This window comes from Pectinophora gossypiella, chromosome 1 (genome assembly GCF_024362695.1).
Source record: "Pectinophora gossypiella chromosome 1, ilPecGoss1.1, whole genome shotgun sequence".
In the NCBI taxonomy this organism is placed as follows: Eukaryota; Metazoa; Arthropoda; class Insecta; order Lepidoptera; family Gelechiidae; genus Pectinophora; species Pectinophora gossypiella.
In genome coordinates, this window is record NC_065404.1 from 4822322 (window position 1) to 4844782 (window position 22461).

General features: G+C 39.1%; 2 long non-coding RNA genes across 4 annotated transcripts; both read left to right on the forward strand.

Annotated features, from left to right (window-relative positions):
• The first annotated feature begins 441 nt into the window (after positions 1 to 441).
• Positions 442 to 8202, forward strand: LOC126382015 (uncharacterized). 3 transcript variants are annotated; one of them, XR_007569014.1, is made up of 3 exons: positions 442 to 567; positions 639 to 724; positions 7481 to 8202. It is a non-coding gene; the product is annotated as an uncharacterized LOC126382015 (long non-coding RNA). The 3 variants fall into 3 exon arrangements; XR_007569012.1 differs by lacking the exon at positions 7481 to 8202 and adding an exon at positions 815 to 1536; XR_007569013.1 differs by lacking the exons at positions 442 to 567; positions 639 to 724 and adding exons at positions 6034 to 7233; positions 7305 to 7390.
• Positions 8203 to 13057: 4855 nt separating this feature from the next.
• Positions 13058 to 14235, forward strand: LOC126382028 (uncharacterized). Its single transcript, XR_007569015.1, has 3 exons — positions 13058 to 13439; positions 13511 to 13596; positions 13687 to 14235. It is a non-coding gene; the product is annotated as an uncharacterized LOC126382028 (long non-coding RNA).
• The last annotated feature ends 8226 nt before the right edge of the window (positions 14236 to 22461 follow it).

Here is a 22461-nt window from a genome sequence, read left to right on the forward strand (position 1 = left end):
TTCGAATCCGGGACTCCTCTATTTGTGAATGCGGCATCGAGGACGGAACGACTGACCATGTTTTGTTCAACTGCTCTCTTAGACCAGTCTCCCTTTATGATATCCTCCCTCCTAAAATTCCCAAACCTATAAATGTTGAATCCCTCCTCTTGTATACTAACACCCCTCTAATCAGACTAATTTGTAAATATATATGTAAATACAATATTAAATTGTGATAAACGTTTTGTGACGTCCTGTTTTGTCTTGTTGCAGGTTAACTCAAGGTTTAGCTCTCTACCTACAGTTTAAAATTAATCAACCTGTCAAATTTTTTCAGTTTGTTTTCTGATCACTTCGACACTGGCAGAATGGTCGTACTCCTAAGCGACCCATTGCCATAAAAAAAAAAAAAAAAAAAAAAAAAAAAAAAAAAAAAAAAAAAAAAAAAAAAAAAAAAGGGGGGACGTCGCGAGAGCGCCGGAGACTCCACTGCCGTAACAATAATGTGGGCAAATTAAAAGCCACGATTTATCGGCGACATCAAGAGCCGATGTCTCGATTTAAATAAACAGCTTAACCGAGATGGTGAGTCCTCGCAATTCTTCGTGCATATTTTTGCACCAACTTTGTGATAACCTCGAGGTCCTTGTTTTCAGCAACTTCACTGAAATCCCATCGCCGAAGGTCCAGTGGGTGGGATTAGGTTTCATCCGAGCGATGCCCAACTATCCCGGATGAACCTGTAAGTTATTTTCTTTGTTTTACGCTCGTGAGTTGCATTGCCACGCTGTCAGCTCAACCACATGCTAATCATTGCCATTCCTTGTTGCAGATGGGGTTTTTTTTGTTTCCTTTAAGTTTTTAACGTCTTTAAAGTTTTGTTCAATTTTCTGACGTTTTTAAGTTCTATGAAGAAGTTTATGATTGGATCAGACTATTTCAACAAATTTTGTGAATGAAGATTCCTACTGTTTTCTTCTGCATTTGAGAGTTATTTCAAGCTTCATTTCGGCGGAGCTTGCCTTGGTTGTTTGCACGTCGAAGCTTTCCTTTGTGCGGCGCGCATACGGATGTGCCGCGCCTCTTCTTTTGTCAACACTCCGGATAAGGCCCGGTGAAGGACTGCGAGGTTGACCGGTGGACGTGCAGCCCGCCAGCTGCGTAACAGTTGGCCCGCTGCGCCGCCATCGTCCAGCACGCCCTGGCCTGAGCCGGCCTCAACGCATCCCCTGTACGGTATACCGGGACGCCTCAGGTAGGCCTGATAGTCAGAGGTCCTCGAGTAAGTGAGGTGCCTACAGGTGTACGGACAGTGTTTTAAATATAGTGCTATCTTATGGTCATGTCACAGAGAGACACTTTACCTAACGGCCCATTTCTTTTTTATGGAATACCATTATAGCAAATTTGTTTCAGTGGCGCCCTTCTTGGTGAAATTGTCGCTCTGTACAACCATTTTAGAATATAAGTGGTGTTGGCATAAACTTTAAGAATAAATTTTGTGAAAACAGTGTATTTTTTTTTATTATTAAAAGTGATGGGATTTTGTGTGAATTGTTTGTGTTTATGTTGCATCTTAAGTTAAGTTGTGTCTGTTTCTTAGTATAAGTAAGGTTCTAGGCCTCCTAAAGAGACCTAACTTAAATACTTATTTTTTAACAACAAGTTTAAACCCAATTTTATGGCCTAAATGGTCTAGGGCTTATAGATATTTTTATTACTACATTTATTGTTTTTTTTTTTTTTAAACCATTTGTATTATTACAGGAAAAAACCATTTATTATTAAAACAATTAATATTACTTTCAAAACATCAGCTATAAAGATAGTTTTTTTGATAACATTTACAACAGGACATTGAGTGGAAATTGATATTTTGTAGCTTTGCTTCATCATCATATTGTTAGTTGTGCCGCTGCTTGGCAAACATTTTGCTTATTTGTTTTTGGAAATAATTTTATAGAACTGTCTGTCAATAACAACTTTATTGAGAAATATATAGTAGTACACTTGCTTTACAATCTTTATATAATTACAACAATATATTTACGTGACAATAAACATTTAATATATTTTTTCTACTCCTCTACTTTAATCTGGCATTTAAATAACCAAAAAGTCTAATATAAGTACATACATAATTAAACTCTTTGAAAAAGTGTACGCTCTATGGCCTATAAAAGCATTGTTTACAAAGTGTAACTGTACTATAATGTCGCCAAAAAAGCATTGTTGTTGTTTTTTTTTTTTTGACCTGGAAACTGGCACCTTTACTTTGTTTGGTGCCATAGATATACTATAAAAAAAAAGTATACATTTGCCGCCATTTTCCCGCGCGTTGGAAAATAAATTGGAAAATTTTTGTTTCATTTAAAATTACGTCGTCGTAGAAAAAGTATTGTATGCAACGTTGTATAACTAGGTCAAAAAATGCTCGTGGCGTCTCTTATTGCGATGTTCGCCAAGGCTCACATCGCAACTCACGCCACTCGCATTTTTTGACCCTTCTTATACAACTGTTGCATAAAATACTATAAAACATAACCTTAAACAAAATTAATTAAAAAACACTGTTGTTTCTTTTATTGTTTTGAAAATTATTTACAGGGATAGACTGAGAATTGATGTTGTGTGATAATTACACTTATTTGGTTTATATTATATGAAAATTTAGTACATATTTTAGAAAATAAGTTTTGGAGGCAGACGGGTACATTTTGAAACATAAATTTACTTCAGTTTACTTCAAACCACTTTTTCAATCTTAAAATTATAACTCTGAAACACAACCATGGATATCCAAACTGTTTATTTACATTCACTGCTCCGTGATGAATTAATATATGAAGTGAGTATTCGTGCAGAAGCACCGGCTGATACTGTTCTCAATTTGAAGAAACAGCTTAGGGAGTTGATCACTGGTTTCTCTCCGGATGAAATAATGGATGATGAACGAAGACCACAGGCAGAATTCCCAATCATCACCGAAAAGCTGAAGGAGCTGCAGGCAAAACTTGATACAGCAGTGAAGTCTAGGGAACGTCATCACCTTATGCGTGCTAGGGCTTTATATAATCATCTTCATCACCGTCTTGAGCGTGTAGTATGCACGGAGTCTGTCGATAGGGACATCCAATCGAAGCTGATTAAAAATCTTAAAGCTTGCAGTCACTCATTGGAGAAATTGTTGTCAACAAAAAACGTCATCGACCCAGAAGAGGAAAACAGGGGAAAAGGGACAGAGGGTTCAGCAATTAATTTAATGAAGTGGAACATTAAATTCGACGGCCGTACGAGTCCACATACGTTCTTGCAATCCATAAGTGAACGCGCCTCAGCGTTCGGAGTTAGTGACAATGTACTTTTCAGGTCCGCCTTTTGTTTCTTTTCGGACCAAGGTCTTCTATGGTTCAGAGGTGTTAAGGAGCAGGTTTCGTCTTGGCAGGAATTAAGTGAGCTTTTAGTCCAGGAATTCGCACCCGTTGATTTTGATTATCGTTTGCTGGGGGAGATTAGAGCTCGCACCCAAGGACAGGATGAACCAACACACATCTATTTTGCAGTTATGAACTGTATGTTTTCACAATTGAAACGACCTCTTTCGGATAATGACAAATTTGAAATTTTAATGCACAATATTAGGCCCGTTTTTAGAGAACAGTTAGCATTGCACGACGTAGCTACGATAGCTGAACTAAAAGATAAATGCCGTAAAATAGAATCTGCGCGACAAATGACACAGCTGTTTGTCGAACCACCAAAGCAGTCTATTTTAAGTAATGATTTCGTGTACAAAGGCAAAACGAAACATGTAATGCCCGTCAGCGAATCCGCCGATGTTAGGGAAACACAACAGGTCTCGGCAGTTCAGCCACCAATTCAGGCTCAAACTTTTACGCAGCGACAACCGCCAAATAATGAAAAGCCTGGTAGTTATAGGACAAAATCTGCGGCTAACAAATCAGTATTTTGCAAAAGATGTAAAGTGTCTACTCACTCAACCGCAAGGTGTAGGGACAAGACAGTTAAATGTTTTAAGTGCGGTCATTTAGGGTTTACGGTAAGGTCGTGCCCAAAATGTAACAACCCAAAAAACGCTTTTGTCACTATAAAAAACACATTAGTTTCAGCTCCAATTTTAGCCTGCCCTGATTTTAGTAGACCATTTTCAGTTCACTGCGAAGCATCGAATTTTGGCGTAGGAGGTGTGTTAGCGCAGAATATTGATGGCCATGACCGCCCTATCGCTTATATCAGCAGATCCCTTAACAAAAACGAACGTAACTATAGTGCTACCGAAAGGGAGGCGTTAGCAGTTGTGTACGCGGTTGAAAAATTTGAACCATATTTAGGTAGTAGACCATTCACCGTCGTAACCGATCACGCTTCACTTAGGTGGTTCATGAATTTGGAGAATCCTACGGGACGCTTAGCTCGTTGGGGTTGTAGGTTATCCCAATTTAATTTTAAAATCGAGCATAGGAAAGGGAAGGATAATGTCGACCCTGATGCCCTCTCACGATTGCTGCATGTGGATGCCATCGATGCTCCAAGTGCAGGAACCGGTGATGAGTGGTATGACAAGGTTTACTCTGGATGTACGGCTTATCCCAAAAATTATCCCAATTATCGCGTCGAAAATGGTACTCTTCTACGATACAGCAAGGGTAAGTATGCCTTGACTCAGGAGTTTGATTGGAAGATTGTTGTGCCAAAGTCAAACCGTCTGCAGGTCATGTCCGAAAACCACAAACCACCGACCTCGGCACACCTCGGAGTGTTTAAAACGCACCGTAGGTTGTGTTTGAGGTATTTCTGGCCAGGAATGTACCGCGACGTGCTTGATTTTGTCAACAAATGCCGTATTTGTTCCGCTTATAAGTACAGGACCAAACTCACTCCTGGGATCATGGGTCAGCCTAAGCAGTGCTATAGGCCGTTTCAAGCTGTATCCGTAGATTTGGTAGGACCTCTTCCACGATCACGTTCGGGTTACATGCACCTTTTAGTAGTAACATGCTGTTTTTCAAAGTACACCATGTTATTTCCACTTCGTCGAGCGACTAGTGCTGCAGTAGCTAAAAACTTTGAGAATTATGTGCTTCTAGCTCACGGGATTCCTGAAACCGTAATTACCGACAATGGGGTTCAATTCACGGGATCAGAATTCAGTGGCCTTCTCAAGAAGTACAATATTCCACGAGTTCACTACGGGCCTAGGTACACGCCACAGATTAACATGGTGGAAAGGTACAACAAAACAGTCATGACAGCTGTTTCGTCTTATGTAGCTGACGATCATAGGACATGGGATCTTAATTTATTTAAGGTGCAGTTTGCAATAAATAGTGCAGTGAACGAAACGACTGGTTTCAGCCCATTCTTTTTAGTCCATGGCCGGGAACCAATTATTAACGGTTCTTTTTATAAAAACGACGATAGGGAATATGACGTCTCTATGCCAAGGGACGAGTATGCGGGTGAATTTGGGGTCCTTCGGGATATTTTTCAAAAGGTTCGGGTTAATATCGAGAAGGCTCACGCGACGAACGCAAAGTACTACAACCTGCGACGCCGTAACGTCAATACTTTGCGCGAAGGGCAAGTAGTGTGGCGAAAAACGTACGTACAGAGTGACGCCGCTAATTTTAAAGCCTCGAAACTTGCCCCAAAATATGAGCAGTGCGTAATTAAAAAGGTTTTATCACCCTTGGTGTACGATTTGGTTTCATTTGGTGGCAAGAACTTAGGTTCTTGGCATATAAAAGATTTAAAAATTTAATTTCCAAATTGCCCCGTGTCCCCCTAGTCATATTTTTTTTTAAAACAAAATTTACCGGCTTGGATCTTTGTTTTTGGCTCAATTTAAATTTACATTTATAAAGAAAGTTACATTATTTTTCTTTTTCATATGGTTAGCTTCATAACATTTTTTATTAATAAAACTTTGGTGTGTTTACTTGTGTCGTAAGTGGCCTAGTAACAACCTATATTTATAACGATCACGTTTTTTAAGTAGTCTTTTGATTTATAAAATCACTAGATTAACTAAGATTTTATAAATGTTTTATGTTTAATGTTTGTTTTTAGTGTGTTTATGTGTGCGCTGATAAAGGCCCATGCACACTAGCGTCTGCAACGCAGCGTTTTTATGAACGCCCACTTTAGCGTTTCATATTTTTAAGTTTTTTGTTTAGGCGATTATAGCCAACTATTTAATATAGTTTATTCATGTTGCCCGTGTCAACATTTTTTAGGCTTTATGGTAGCCATTATTTTAAATTAAATTTAAATTAGGAACCTTATTAGGTTACTCATTGTTTTTTTCCTTTTCGACGGAGCGGGTAGTGACTCCTTAAATAAGCCTCTAGCAACTGTTGTTTTGTTTCTTTGTCTTTGTCTTTAGAATTGGGATATCGAGTGACACTAAGATAGTCGTCAGCTCATCAGGGGTATGAATGTGGGTAACACCCAGTGAAATGGATACTGGGTGCTACTTTATGAAAGAAGTGAAAGGAGATCAATGAATGGTGAAGAATAACAGGTCGGGGTAATTGTTGTGCTTAGGGTTGTGCTGTGTAGATGTTGTTTGTGCTTCGTTACGTTTTTTTTATAAATTGTTGTTGTCTCGTCTTCTGTGACAGATTTTTTTTTTTAAATTTGATAAAATTTAGACTGGTTGTGCGCTCCAGGCTCTATGGCTGAGGGCAGCCGTGTTTCTCACCCAGTTCGAAACCTCTCGTGGGTAGGGGGGTATTGTAACGAAGCATTTCGGACCAACGAGCCTTGTAGCGACATCTTGTGGTTTCTGGCGATATATCGTTGTTTTTATATTTTACCCGCAGGAAATCACAGATGGCGCTGCAGGGTTATCGATGGGCCCGAACATTTTAATAATTTTCTTTTCGTTCTTCAAAATTTGGTATATTAAAATTATCTGCAACATTTATTTTTGATATATTATAATTATATTGTTTAAATTTTGGGATCAAACAAGTCGATCGATTGTTGTCGTTGATTCGGCGAATTTATGGTTTGGTAGATTTTTTCTAGTTTGGCAACTTTGTTCGTGGTTCTTGTGTCAGACTGACAGCTGGCTGAGCTGAGAGACAGGTTATGAAAAGGGGGGACGTCGCGAGAGCGCCGGAGACTCCACTGCCGTAACAATAATGTGGGCAAATTAAAAGCCACGATTTATCGGCGACATCAAGAGCCGATGTCTCGATTTAAATAAACAGCTTAACCGAGATGGTGAGTCCTCGCAATTCTTCGTGCATATTTTTGCACCAACTTTGTGATAACCTCGAGGTCCTTGTTTTCAGCAACTTCACTGAAATCCCATCGCCGAAGGTCCAGTGGGTGGGATTAGGTTTCATCCGAGCGATGCCCAACTATCCCGGATGAACCTGTAAGTTATTTTCTTTGTTTTACGCTCGTGAGTTGCATTGCCACGCTGTCAGCTCAACCACATGCTAATCATTGCCATTCCTTGTTGCAGATGGGGTTTTTTTTGTTTCCTTTAAGTTTTTAACGTCTTTAAAGTTTTGTTCAATTTTCTGACGTTTTTAAGTTCTATGAAGAAGTTTATGATTGGATCAGACTATTTCAACAAATTTTGTGAATGAAGATTCCTACTGTTTTCTTCTGCATTTGAGAGTTATTTCAAGCTTCATTTCGGCGGAGCTTGCCTTGGTTGTTTGCACGTCGAAGCTTTCCTTTGTGCGGCGCGCATACGGATGTGCCGCGCCTCTTCTTTTGTCAACACTCCGGATAAGGCCCGGTGAAGGACTGCGAGGTTGACCGGTGGACGTGCAGCCCGCCAGCTGCGTAACAGTTGGCCCGCTGCGCCGCCATCGTCCAGCACGCCCTGGCCTGAGCCGGCCTCAACGCATCCCCTGTACGGTATACCGGGACGCCTCAGGTAGGCCTGATAGTCAGAGGTCCTCGAGTAAGTGAGGTGCCTACAGGTGTACGGACAGTGTTTTAAATATAGTGCTATCTTATGGTCATGTCACAGAGAGACACTTTACCTAACGGCCCATTTCTTTTTTATGGAATACCATTATAGCAAATTTGTTTCAGTGGCGCCCTTCTTGGTGAAATTGTCGCTCTGTACAACCATTTTAGAATATAAGTGGTGTTGGCATAAACTTTAAGAATAAATTTTGTGAAAACAGTGTATTTTTTTTTATTATTAAAAGTGATGGGATTTTGTGTGAATTGTTTGTGTTTATGTTGCATCTTAAGTTAAGTTGTGTCTGTTTCTTAGTATAAGTAAGGTTCTAGGCCTCCTAAAGAGACCTAACTTAAATACTTATTTTTTAACAACAAGTTTAAACCCAATTTTATGGCCTAAATGGTCTAGGGCTTATAGATATTTTTATTACTACATTTATTGTTTTTTTTTTTTTTAAACCATTTGTATTATTACAGGAAAAAACCATTTATTATTAAAACAATTAATATTACTTTCAAAACATCAGCTATAAAGATAGTTTTTTTGATAACATTTACAACAGGACATTGAGTGGAAATTGATATTTTGTAGCTTTGCTTCATCATCATATTGTTAGTTGTGCCGCTGCTTGGCAAACATTTTGCTTATTTGTTTTTGGAAATAATTTTATAGAACTGTCTGTCAATAACAACTTTATTGAGAAATATATAGTAGTACACTTGCTTTACAATCTTTATATAATTACAACAATATATTTACGTGACAATAAACATTTAATATATTTAAAACATAACCTTAAACAAAATTAATTAAAAAACACTGTTGTTTCTTTTATTGTTTTGAAAATTATTTACAGGGATAGACTGAGAATTGATGTTGTGTGATAATTACACTTATTTGGTTTATATTATATGAAAATTTAGTACATATTTTAGAAAATAAGTTTTGGAGGCAGACGGGTACATTTTGAAACATAAATTTACTTCAGTTTACTTCAAACCACTTTTTCAATCTTAAAATTATAACTCTGAAACACAACCATGGATATCCAAACTGTTTATTTACATTCACTGCTCCGTGATGAATTAATATATGAAGTGAGTATTCGTGCAGAAGCACCGGCTGATACTGTTCTCAATTTGAAGAAACAGCTTAGGGAGTTGATCACTGGTTTCTCTCCGGATGAAATAATGGATGATGAACGAAGACCACAGGCAGAATTCCCAATCATCACCGAAAAGCTGAAGGAGCTGCAGGCAAAACTTGATACAGCAGTGAAGTCTAGGGAACGTCATCACCTTATGCGTGCTAGGGCTTTATATAATCATCTTCATCACCGTCTTGAGCGTGTAGTATGCACGGAGTCTGTCGATAGGGACATCCAATCGAAGCTGATTAAAAATCTTAAAGCTTGCAGTCACTCATTGGAGAAATTGTTGTCAACAAAAAACGTCATCGACCCAGAAGAGGAAAACAGGGGAAAAGGGACAGAGGGTTCAGCAATTAATTTAATGAAGTGGAACATTAAATTCGACGGCCGTACGAGTCCACATACGTTCTTGCAATCCATAAGTGAACGCGCCTCAGCGTTCGGAGTTAGTGACAATGTACTTTTCAGGTCCGCCTTTTGTTTCTTTTCGGACCAAGGTCTTCTATGGTTCAGAGGTGTTAAGGAGCAGGTTTCGTCTTGGCAGGAATTAAGTGAGCTTTTAGTCCAGGAATTCGCACCCGTTGATTTTGATTATCGTTTGCTGGGGGAGATTAGAGCTCGCACCCAAGGACAGGATGAACCAACACACATCTATTTTGCAGTTATGAACTGTATGTTTTCACAATTGAAACGACCTCTTTCGGATAATGACAAATTTGAAATTTTAATGCACAATATTAGGCCCGTTTTTAGAGAACAGTTAGCATTGCACGACGTAGCTACGATAGCTGAACTAAAAGATAAATGCCGTAAAATAGAATCTGCGCGACAAATGACACAGCTGTTTGTCGAACCACCAAAGCAGTCTATTTTAAGTAATGATTTCGTGTACAAAGGCAAAACGAAACATGTAATGCCCGTCAGCGAATCCGCCGATGTTAGGGAAACACAACAGGTCTCGGCAGTTCAGCCACCAATTCAGGCTCAAACTTTTACGCAGCGACAACCGCCAAATAATGAAAAGCCTGGTAGTTATAGGACAAAATCTGCGGCTAACAAATCAGTATTTTGCAAAAGATGTAAAGTGTCTACTCACTCAACCGCAAGGTGTAGGGACAAGACAGTTAAATGTTTTAAGTGCGGTCATTTAGGGTTTACGGTAAGGTCGTGCCCAAAATGTAACAACCCAAAAAACGCTTTTGTCACTATAAAAAACACATTAGTTTCAGCTCCAATTTTAGCCTGCCCTGATTTTAGTAGACCATTTTCAGTTCACTGCGAAGCATCGAATTTTGGCGTAGGAGGTGTGTTAGCGCAGAATATTGATGGCCATGACCGCCCTATCGCTTATATCAGCAGATCCCTTAACAAAAACGAACGTAACTATAGTGCTACCGAAAGGGAGGCGTTAGCAGTTGTGTACGCGGTTGAAAAATTTGAACCATATTTAGGTAGTAGACCATTCACCGTCGTAACCGATCACGCTTCACTTAGGTGGTTCATGAATTTGGAGAATCCTACGGGACGCTTAGCTCGTTGGGGTTGTAGGTTATCCCAATTTAATTTTAAAATCGAGCATAGGAAAGGGAAGGATAATGTCGACCCTGATGCCCTCTCACGATTGCTGCATGTGGATGCCATCGATGCTCCAAGTGCAGGAACCGGTGATGAGTGGTATGACAAGGTTTACTCTGGATGTACGGCTTATCCCAAAAATTATCCCAATTATCGCGTCGAAAATGGTACTCTTCTACGATACAGCAAGGGTAAGTATGCCTTGACTCAGGAGTTTGATTGGAAGATTGTTGTGCCAAAGTCAAACCGTCTGCAGGTCATGTCCGAAAACCACAAACCACCGACCTCGGCACACCTCGGAGTGTTTAAAACGCACCGTAGGTTGTGTTTGAGGTATTTCTGGCCAGGAATGTACCGCGACGTGCTTGATTTTGTCAACAAATGCCGTATTTGTTCCGCTTATAAGTACAGGACCAAACTCACTCCTGGGATCATGGGTCAGCCTAAGCAGTGCTATAGGCCGTTTCAAGCTGTATCCGTAGATTTGGTAGGACCTCTTCCACGATCACGTTCGGGTTACATGCACCTTTTAGTAGTAACATGCTGTTTTTCAAAGTACACCATGTTATTTCCACTTCGTCGAGCGACTAGTGCTGCAGTAGCTAAAAACTTTGAGAATTATGTGCTTCTAGCTCACGGGATTCCTGAAACCGTAATTACCGACAATGGGGTTCAATTCACGGGATCAGAATTCAGTGGCCTTCTCAAGAAGTACAATATTCCACGAGTTCACTACGGGCCTAGGTACACGCCACAGATTAACATGGTGGAAAGGTACAACAAAACAGTCATGACAGCTGTTTCGTCTTATGTAGCTGACGATCATAGGACATGGGATCTTAATTTATTTAAGGTGCAGTTTGCAATAAATAGTGCAGTGAACGAAACGACTGGTTTCAGCCCATTCTTTTTAGTCCATGGCCGGGAACCAATTATTAACGGTTCTTTTTATAAAAACGACGATAGGGAATATGACGTCTCTATGCCAAGGGACGAGTATGCGGGTGAATTTGGGGTCCTTCGGGATATTTTTCAAAAGGTTCGGGTTAATATCGAGAAGGCTCACGCGACGAACGCAAAGTACTACAACCTGCGACGCCGTAACGTCAATACTTTGCGCGAAGGGCAAGTAGTGTGGCGAAAAACGTACGTACAGAGTGACGCCGCTAATTTTAAAGCCTCGAAACTTGCCCCAAAATATGAGCAGTGCGTAATTAAAAAGGTTTTATCACCCTTGGTGTACGATTTGGTTTCATTTGGTGGCAAGAACTTAGGTTCTTGGCATATAAAAGATTTAAAAATTTAATTTCCAAATTGCCCCGTGTCCCCCTAGTCATATTTTTTTTTAAAACAAAATTTACCGGCTTGGATCTTTGTTTTTGGCTCAATTTAAATTTACATTTATAAAGAAAGTTACATTATTTTTCTTTTTCATATGGTTAGCTTCATAACATTTTTTATTAATAAAACTTTGGTGTGTTTACTTGTGTCGTAAGTGGCCTAGTAACAACCTATATTTATAACGATCACGTTTTTTAAGTAGTCTTTTGATTTATAAAATCACTAGATTAACTAAGATTTTATAAATGTTTTATGTTTAATGTTTGTTTTTAGTGTGTTTATGTGTGCGCTGATAAAGGCCCATGCACACTAGCGTCTGCAACGCAGCGTTTTTATGAACGCCCACTTTAGCGTTTCATATTTTTAAGTTTTTTGTTTAGGCGATTATAGCCAACTATTTAATATAGTTTATTCATGTTGCCCGTGTCAACATTTTTTAGGCTTTATGGTAGCCATTATTTTAAATTAAATTTAAATTAGGAACCTTATTAGGTTACTCATTGTTTTTTTCCTTTTCGACGGAGCGGGTAGTGACTCCTTAAATAAGCCTCTAGCAACTGTTGTTTTGTTTCTTTGTCTTTGTCTTTAGAATTGGGATATCGAGTGACACTAAGATAGTCGTCAGCTCATCAGGGGTATGAATGTGGGTAACACCCAGTGAAATGGATACTGGGTGCTACTTTATGAAAGAAGTGAAAGGAGATCAATGAATGGTGAAGAATAACAGGTCGGGGTAATTGTTGTGCTTAGGGTTGTGCTGTGTAGATGTTGTTTGTGCTTCGTTACGTTTTTTTTATAAATTGTTGTTGTCTCGTCTTCTGTGACAGATTTTTTTTTTTAAATTTGATAAAATTTAGACTGGTTGTGCGCTCCAGGCTCTATGGCTGAGGGCAGCCGTGTTTCTCACCCAGTTCGAAACCTCTCGTGGGTAGGGGGGTATTGTAACGAAGCATTTCGGACCAACGAGCCTTGTAGCGACATCTTGTGGTTTCTGGCGATATATCGTTGTTTTTATATTTTACCCGCAGGAAATCACAGATGGCGCTGCAGGGTTATCGATGGGCCCGAACATTTTAATAATTTTCTTTTCGTTCTTCAAAATTTGGTATATTAAAATTATCTGCAACATTTATTTTTGATATATTATAATTATATTGTTTAAATTTTGGGATCAAACAAGTCGATCGATTGTTGTCGTTGATTCGGCGAATTTATGGTTTGGTAGATTTTTTCTAGTTTGGCAACTTTGTTCGTGGTTCTTGTGTCAGACTGACAGCTGGCTGAGCTGAGAGACAGGTTATGAAAAGGGGGGACGTCGCGAGAGCGCCGGAGACTCCACTGCCGTAACAATAATGTGGGCAAATTAAAAGCCACGATTTATCGGCGACATCAAGAGCCGATGTCTCGATTTAAATAAACAGCTTAACCGAGATGGTGAGTCCTCGCAATTCTTCGTGCATATTTTTGCACCAACTTTGTGATAACCTCGAGGTCCTTGTTTTCAGCAACTTCACTGAAATCCCATCGCCGAAGGTCCAGTGGGTGGGATTAGGTTTCATCCGAGCGATGCCCAACTATCCCGGATGAACCTGTAAGTTATTTTCTTTGTTTTACGCTCGTGAGTTGCATTGCCACGCTGTCAGCTCAACCACATGCTAATCATTGCCATTCCTTGTTGCAGATGGGGTTTTTTTTGTTTCCTTTAAGTTTTTAACGTCTTTAAAGTTTTGTTCAATTTTCTGACGTTTTTAAGTTCTATGAAGAAGTTTATGATTGGATCAGACTATTTCAACAAATTTTGTGAATGAAGATTCCTACTGTTTTCTTCTGCATTTGAGAGTTATTTCAAGCTTCATTTCGGCGGAGCTTGCCTTGGTTGTTTGCACGTCGAAGCTTTCCTTTGTGCGGCGCGCATACGGATGTGCCGCGCCTCTTCTTTTGTCAACACTCCGGATAAGGCCCGGTGAAGGACTGCGAGGTTGACCGGTGGACGTGCAGCCCGCCAGCTGCGTAACAGTTGGCCCGCTGCGCCGCCATCGTCCAGCACGCCCTGGCCTGAGCCGGCCTCAACGCATCCCCTGTACGGTATACCGGGACGCCTCAGGTAGGCCTGATAGTCAGAGGTCCTCGAGTAAGTGAGGTGCCTACAGGTGTACGGACAGTGTTTTAAACAGAGTGATATCCCATGGTTGTAACGGAGTGACAATTAACCTGACGGACCAAAGCGCGACCTGTCTCCCTCCATAGGGTTTTTACCTACCTATGGATAATTAAATTTGTATATTTAAAATATACATTGTACAAATTCAAGGGAGTTTTCTTTGTCTCATGCTCACCGGTCTATAACATCTAGCTGTGCCCTTCAGGTAAACACCACTTTATAAATTTCTGAAACATATATGTAACTTTCATCATACCATTTCCTATTACACCTGCCTTGCATAGGTAGTCAAAAATCTACGTTTCACTCTCTTATTTAATTCATTAAAAATATGTGAAGTTGTTACTGGCGCTTTTACTTTATGAAGAACCCCAAACCACCTGTCTCATCGGCATAAGAAGCTGCGGCAGCGACTCTTCCCTGCGGGACTGGAGCGAGAGGAGAGCGTCGGCAGAGCGGTCGAGGTGGGCCTTAACAGTCGTTAATAACCATCAATCCGCACTGGGCCCGCGTGATGGTTTAAGGCCCGATCTCCCTATCCATCCATAGGGAAGGCCCGTGCCCCAGCAGTGGGGACGTTAATGGGCTGATGATGATGATATTTTTTTGTAGCAATAGATGAGACTTGTACAGGACCCGAAAGCATGGCGTGAAAGAGAGGAGGCCTATACCCAGCAGTGGGTGGATACAGGCTGAGTATCTACTCACTAAATATCTATCTATCTATCTAGATAGATAGATATTTTTTTGTACATTTTCTTGCTTCCCTTGTCTCCAGAAATGATAATGAATGCAAAATGTGTTGAATCTACCTTCAGAATAACAGGGAAAACTGAAAACTATGCCTACAACAAAAAAGATTATGGGCATGAATTTATAATGTTATAGTATAAGCACGTATTAAGAACAAAAAACGTACTTAATTAAAACATAATAACGGGTTCTTACAGCGTTTAAAGCAGGCATATGATCATAATCATCAGTCATCAGTCACAGTCTGTCATCAGTCATCCCGTGATCATGGCACTTGCAACTGTGTAGAAATATCGGGAGTCTCATATCCCTGCTTTAAACGCGGTAAGAACCCGTTATTATGTGTTTTAATTATGATAATAACTGCGTAAACTTAAAATAATGTACAAAAAACGTAGATTAGATAAACCAAACGCGTCAAATAAAGGTGTTGTAATAGAATTTCACTTATAGGTGAGTAATCGATGTGTGTTCGTTAATTACAGTCTCCTGTTTTGTTGAAATGTTGAAAGATCAAGATGTCATACATACGTAAATAAACTCACATTACGCTTATTACCCATCGCAGTAAACAAGAGACTATGGAATAACAAAAGTTTCGATCCTGACACACTTCTCTTGCTTCCTCCACAATCATCAATCGCTTATTGCGCGCCGGTTCAGAGTAGATCGTACTGAACCTTTTTTAAGGACATCCCCAATCAGATTAGGACTTCAATTCTAAATTATTACAATACGATTTGTAGGTTTTGGGAATTGCGTAGACAAACATTCTAAAAAGAACCAATTGGTAACACCCCAACACAAATTAAAGAAGAGTGAGCAATCTGTTTTTATAAAAGAATCTGTATATAACCGCTAACCACCGGAAATACTAGATGCAGCGTCCACCCAATCTTTTAAAAAGCTCATAAAAGAGTGGTTATTTAAGAACATATTCTATGAATTTAATGAATTTCTTTGCTATAATAAAGTATACATAAACATGTAACATAAACAGCCTATATACGTCCCACTGCTAAAGTAATAAAGTATACACTTAATTAATGTAATTACCAATGACATGTAGCTTACGTAACCAATAAAGATTTGTATTTGTATTTGGTAGTACGTACACCTGTGTAAATTGGCACACGTTTTTAGAAGCTCACATACAGAGTGTTAGTGACATCGTAACGAATACTGAGGGGGCTGATTTAGCTCATTATTCTGAGTTAATATCAAGTGGAATTTTCAATCGCAAAAGTCTAAGTCTAATCTAATCTAGCCTACAAGATCCCACTGCTGGGCAAAGGCCTCCCCTTCCTCTTTCCATTTTTCGCGGTTCGTGGTGGGCACGGATCGTCACGCATTGGGTGCCTCATGACATGACGGATACAGGCGTCGTGGCAGACTTCGAAAGAGATGGCGTGACGACTTGAACGCTTGCCGGAGGGACTGGCCGGAATACATTAAAAAAAACTAAAAAAGTCATGAATTTTGCGACGGAAAATTCGACTTGATATTAACTCAGAATCATGGTCTGAATTATCCCCCTCAGTATTCGTTACGATGTCACTAACACCCTGTATACTTGTGCAATTCTAAAAATATTACATGCATACGAGTAAAATTGATAACCTCCTTTTTAAACCGGTTAAAAATCATCGTAGATGTAGATACTAATTCATAATATAGCATCACGCCTACATCCCCTAAAGGGTAGGCAGAGGTGTACAGTATATACATCCACTCCTTGCTATGTTAAGTCCCGTGTAATAGGGCGCGAGCCTATCGCCAATAACATAACATAAGCTCACGACTATATCCTAATTGGGGTAGTCAGAGGTACAGTCATAAGCAATATAATGTATCCACTTTAGGACTCAGTCGCACTTACATATTTGACATTTAGTGAGACTTACAGTTCAATTTGTCAAAAAAGTTAATGTGACATGGTACCAAAGTGTATACATATTCATGCTCGTGACCGTACATCGCAAGATGGATTAAGTACCCACACCTCATCGAGCTTTCTGTTATACCAACCTGATAGGTGGTGAGCCGCCATTGATCGGCACAAACGCTAGAAACAACATGATTATGAATTGGGTTGTGTACTAGATTCAAGATAAATTATGAAATTCTGATTACTAAATAAAGACAGCTCTAAAACTAACGAAAAACATTTTCTTTTTTCTATTTACCTTATTTATGAATTTTAATCAAGAAAAACGTAATAATAAGTCCGACATTTTGTCACGTTTTTCAATGGCGCCACAGTGTGTTTTTTCACACAAATTCCTTAGTAATTTTGTGTTTTGACGTTTAGTAACAAGTAACATTGACTAGTTGGAAACTAGCCTATTATCTATGTTCCAAACTTGAATACAAACTCATAAAGTCGAATTCGGTTAGAGCCCGGGTACTAGTACGAGGATTATTATCCGTGCTAAAAGCGTCCTATAGAAATCTCATTTGCGTACAGAGGTTTCGCATCAGGCTGTAACGTATTTCAGCTAATTAATCCTGTCTCGGTGATTGGCGTGTTACATTGACAGCCAGACGGGGGCGGACTGAGGGCCTCTAATTAACAGATTTGCAGGGTCCGTTTCTAATTATTCCCCTGTATAGGATTTGCTATTTCAAAGCGATAATTTGCTTTTCATTACACGAGATTGTACATACATGTGTTAGTAAATCTATTTATTGGTGTTTAGCGTGTTCATCAGGGTTTCCTTAATTGGATGCTCATTGCTTTTAAACATACTTAATATGTATGTTGTTTTATGACTTACTAAACGAATTAAAGACGGAAGCATAGGGTGGATAAGGTGAGTATTAAGTTTCAGTTACTTTTGAGTATTAGTGTTGTTGTTGGTACTGTTGTAGAGCCAAATCAAAAACACTTTTCAGACATTTTAGGTTTCAGGTACACATTGGTGTTAATTCCTGTAAATACCATCTAATTTTATTTTAAGTTATATCTGTCATTTTCTTATCCGCCGAAAAGGAAAGGGATGGGTAATCGACAAGCATAAAATTTATGGAACACACGTCAATTTTAAGCACAAATCTAAACCAACCGTCTAAAAATTTTACATCAGTCAATAACCCGACACAGTTAAGTAGACAGCACGTCAAACGGATTGCATACCAGCGATATGCCTTTTTGATTCGCCCGGGTTATTCATTCATTTACTCATTCTTCCTAAAATTAAGAGCTGTGAATCATCCGTCGCTTTCCTTTTCGACGGATATGAAAATGACGGATATAACTTAAAAGAAAATTAGGCGGTGTCTGCCGGAATCGGGGCCAATATTACTAAAAAAATTAGTAAAATCATAATGTCTGAATATATTTTTGTACTAATGTTGTCTACAGAGATGTTGTGTAGAGCCAAATCAAAAACACTTTTCAGACATTATGATTTTTAGGTAGGTACAGTACAGTACAGTAGTACAGTAGTGTAGTGTAGTTGTGTGTGGTGTTGTCACACTACACACACCCATAATATACACACACAACAGTAGTAGTGTATAATATATACACTACTGTTGTGTACTGTATCTACCTAAAAATCATAATGTCTGAAAGGTGTTTTTAATTTAAGTTTTGATATAATATTAAGTTGTAACATAACAAACAACATAACAGGATATCATAAGCTGAAGACGATATTTCTAATAGGGCTAGTTAGATGAACTAAGTTGGTAAGTAAGTAAATTTATGTTAGACCAACGTGATGGGTGGTGAGCCGTATCACCTTCTATAATGGTCGAGCCAGCTGTGTTAGTGCAAATAACAACTAATTTCATGAAAAGCAGCGTCGACATTCTTTTGTCAACATGTAACTCTCCCTACCCAAATGGCGACTGCTTGCGTGAGTTAAAGTATTACATAATAAATATTTCTCATTAAAAAAATAATCTTAACTAAACGAGTTTGATTAATGATTAAATTTGAATTTGGAACAAAAACCTATTACTACTGTACCTATACCCACTGAAAAATGTATTTTTTGTTGTTATTCCTAATACTTGTATTTAATATTGCTTACATATTCATAGACCATGCATACGAAACGAAACATAAATTTGCGAGGTGTTAAGTAATATGCTTTTTGTGGGATAGGGCATGAAGGAAACGATTATTCTTTCTTTACCTTTCTTTATTTTATACGTTTTATAATTTTTTACGTTTTCTCTTACCGCCATTTCCCTGTCATTCCGCAATCCTATTAAGATTTTTTATGCGAGAGAAGTGTATATTTTTTTTATAAAAGGTCCGAATCTCACTAGTCATGCTCGTATTTATTGGCTAGTAATTTCTTCGTCAACTGGTCTGAATGTCGTGCAAGTTTTCTTCTGCCGTATGTTATCCTGAGAGGGCCCCGATTTGAATCTGAATGCGGGGCGATATTTCACAGGGGCGGTATGGCTTGTCCGCGAGCACGGGGAGCAGGGGGCGGTATTTCATAATGTGACGTGACGGGGATGCGATGGTCATGTAAGGTAAATAGTTTTCCTTGGGACCTTTATAACATAACATAGTAACAGCATCACGCCTGCATCCCCGAAGGGTTAGGCAGGTGGTTAAGTATTAGGTTATAGCTAATATAACATAACATAACATAACAAATACTTTATTGCACAAACAGAAAAACAGAGAAAAAAAACAAAATACAAAACAAAAGAGAAATAGAATCAAATCAAATCAAATATACTTTATTGCACAGAACTAAATTTAAACAATCAGACAACACATGAATACAGTACAATTTGGGCGGCCTTATTGCTGAAATTATTTTCAATTCCATATTTTTGCGATAAATACCAGCCTCATCAACCCTGGTGTCAGGGTTATGATTGAGCCGCCAAACGCCCCTGACATGGCTCACGTAACGATTACTCACTTACATCAATAGTAACCGGGACCAACGGCTTAACGTGCCTTCCGAAGCACGGATCATTTTACTATGTAAATTAAGAACCTTGCAGTGTTCAGAGTACCCACAATTATTAACAATAAAACTTTTTGATTTGATTTTTTGATTGATCAATACTACGATTCTAGTCTTTTGATATGTGGTAATAATTTAAACAGTCAGCATACAGTCGAAAGTACAGTCAACAGGGCACGACTGGGAACAATGTATTATGAAACTGTCATAAACTGAAGTTTACGAGCCCGGCCTCCCAGCGCTCTTGAGACCAGCGATCAGGATAAGTGCTGAAGGCCTCAAACTTTGTGTTGTACAGTGTATATGATATATTACTATTGAATATTATACTTTAGTGAAAATAATGTAAGCGTCTTTTAGAAAAAACACATTTTGATATGATTTTTGTTAACAAAACCTCGAAATAGACTCGCTAATTAAAAAAAATAATATATTTATTAAATCTCAATACTAAATATACAATAAAAAAGGAAAGAGTCTCTAGTAATAATTTGTATATCCAATAGTAATTTGTAAGTATATCACATTAATTAAATAAATTAACCAAATAAACAATTAGTAGCATGAATTAAAAACGAGTTTCAGTGCATGTCAAAATTTATGGTTTACATTTTTACCCAGATTTTTCGTCTATCGTGTGGGTTGTGAGGTGGAGTACCAACCTCATCAACCCTGGTGTCAGGGTTACTATTGAGCCACCAAAGGCCCCTGACATGGCTCATGTAACGACTACTTACTTACATCAGTAAGTAGTAACCGGGACCAACGGCTTAATGTGCCTTCCGAATCACGGATCATCTTACTTTCGGACAATCAGGTGATCAGTCTGTAATGTCCTAACCAAACTAGGGACCACAAAGTAACTTTTGTGATATGTTCCCACCGGGGTTCGAACCCTGGACCTCCGGATCGTGAGCCTAACGCTCAACCACTGGACCACGGGGGCCGATTTTACCCGGATTGAAATTAATTGAAAAAAAATCGAGGTTTTGGTGAAGAAAAGCACATTAGAGTGTGATTTTTCAAAAAGGCGCTCCGTGGTTGTGTGTCAACCAAACCTTTAAGCGTAAAACGTCTATTCACTTTTCTGGAGGGATATTATATAACACAGTACTATTTGTGGTGACGGTATCAAAAAGTACCTAATAGTATGTTGAGTTTTAATACAAATGATATATTCAAACAATAAATCGCATCGCTTCACCTCCTATGTTGATTGAATGTGTAATATCGGGCGGGACACGTAATTTATATCTTCCGTTCGCGTTCACAAGTTGACGTTAAGAATTCCCCGTCGGAAGGAGACGATACATCTTTGAACATCTTGTGCTACGAAATAACGTACAAGTGCTCCGCAAGCACGTCTGCGTTGGAAACTGCACTTAAGGCTTTTGTTGATGCAATTGTGAGCCCGTAGCAAGCTCGTAGCAAACCGTAGTCGAGCACCGCCATTTTCTTAAACAAATTTCAACCGACTACGAGCTCGTAACGGGTCTACGAGTGGATTACAAAAGTCGAAGCTTATTATTCTCAGTAACGTTATTATTTCCAAGTTAGCTCCGACGGAATTTTCCATAGCTTTGAAAGTAGACGGTTCAGATCTCGTTTCATAGACGAGAGGGTGTAACTTCTCATGTCACCTTGTTTGTGACTCTTATGAACGGGAGAAATATTGTACTTACATTTTGCGAATACGTTCGGAATTGGATGATTGTTTTTTTGGCATGTCGTGTTTTTGACAACGCGTCAAAGATCAAAGAATTAGAATGACAAATTATTTTACAATCTGTATTAGTACTGACTTGAGGAGCTCGGTGGCGCAGCGGTTAACGCGCTCAGTCTGTGATTGTTGAAGTAAAGCAACCTTCGCAAAGGCCGGTCATAGGATGGGTGACCACAAAAAAAAAGTTTTCATCTCGAGCTCCTCCGTGCTTCGGAAGGCACGTTAAGCCGTTGGTCCCGGCTGCATTAGCAGCCGTTAATAACCATCAATCCGCACTGGGCCCGCGTGATGGTTTAAGGCCCGATCTCCCTATCCATCCATAGGGAAGGCCCGTGCCCCAGCAGTGGGGACGTTAATGGGCTGATGATGATGATGATTAGTACTGTAGGTTTTCATGTAGTAGGTAAGTAAAGAAACAGTGAGTATTCATCTTATACAAGTTAATATACTAATCTAATCAGAAAAGATATGTTGCAAAAAAGACTTGTGTCAATTCAAAATCGTGATGATTAATTATTTATTATTACATTCGAAAGTAACTTTGTCTCTCTGTTATTCTGTTGCAGGCTTAAATCGCTTCTTCTATAACGTGGGTTGTTGTGGGTTATTATTGAGCCGCCAAAAGCCCCTGACATGGCTCATGTAACGATTACTTACATCGGTAAGTAGGAAACGTGCTTTCCGAAGCACGGATCTGGTATCGGACCTGATTAGGTGATCAGCCCGTAATATTTTAAGCAAACTAGGGATCACAAAGTTATTTTTGAGATATGTTCCCACCGGGATTCGAAAACGGGACCTCCGAATCGTGAGTCTACCGCTTATGATAAGGTTTAAAATCTAGGGAAGAAAATAGGATAGTTTTTATCTCCAAAA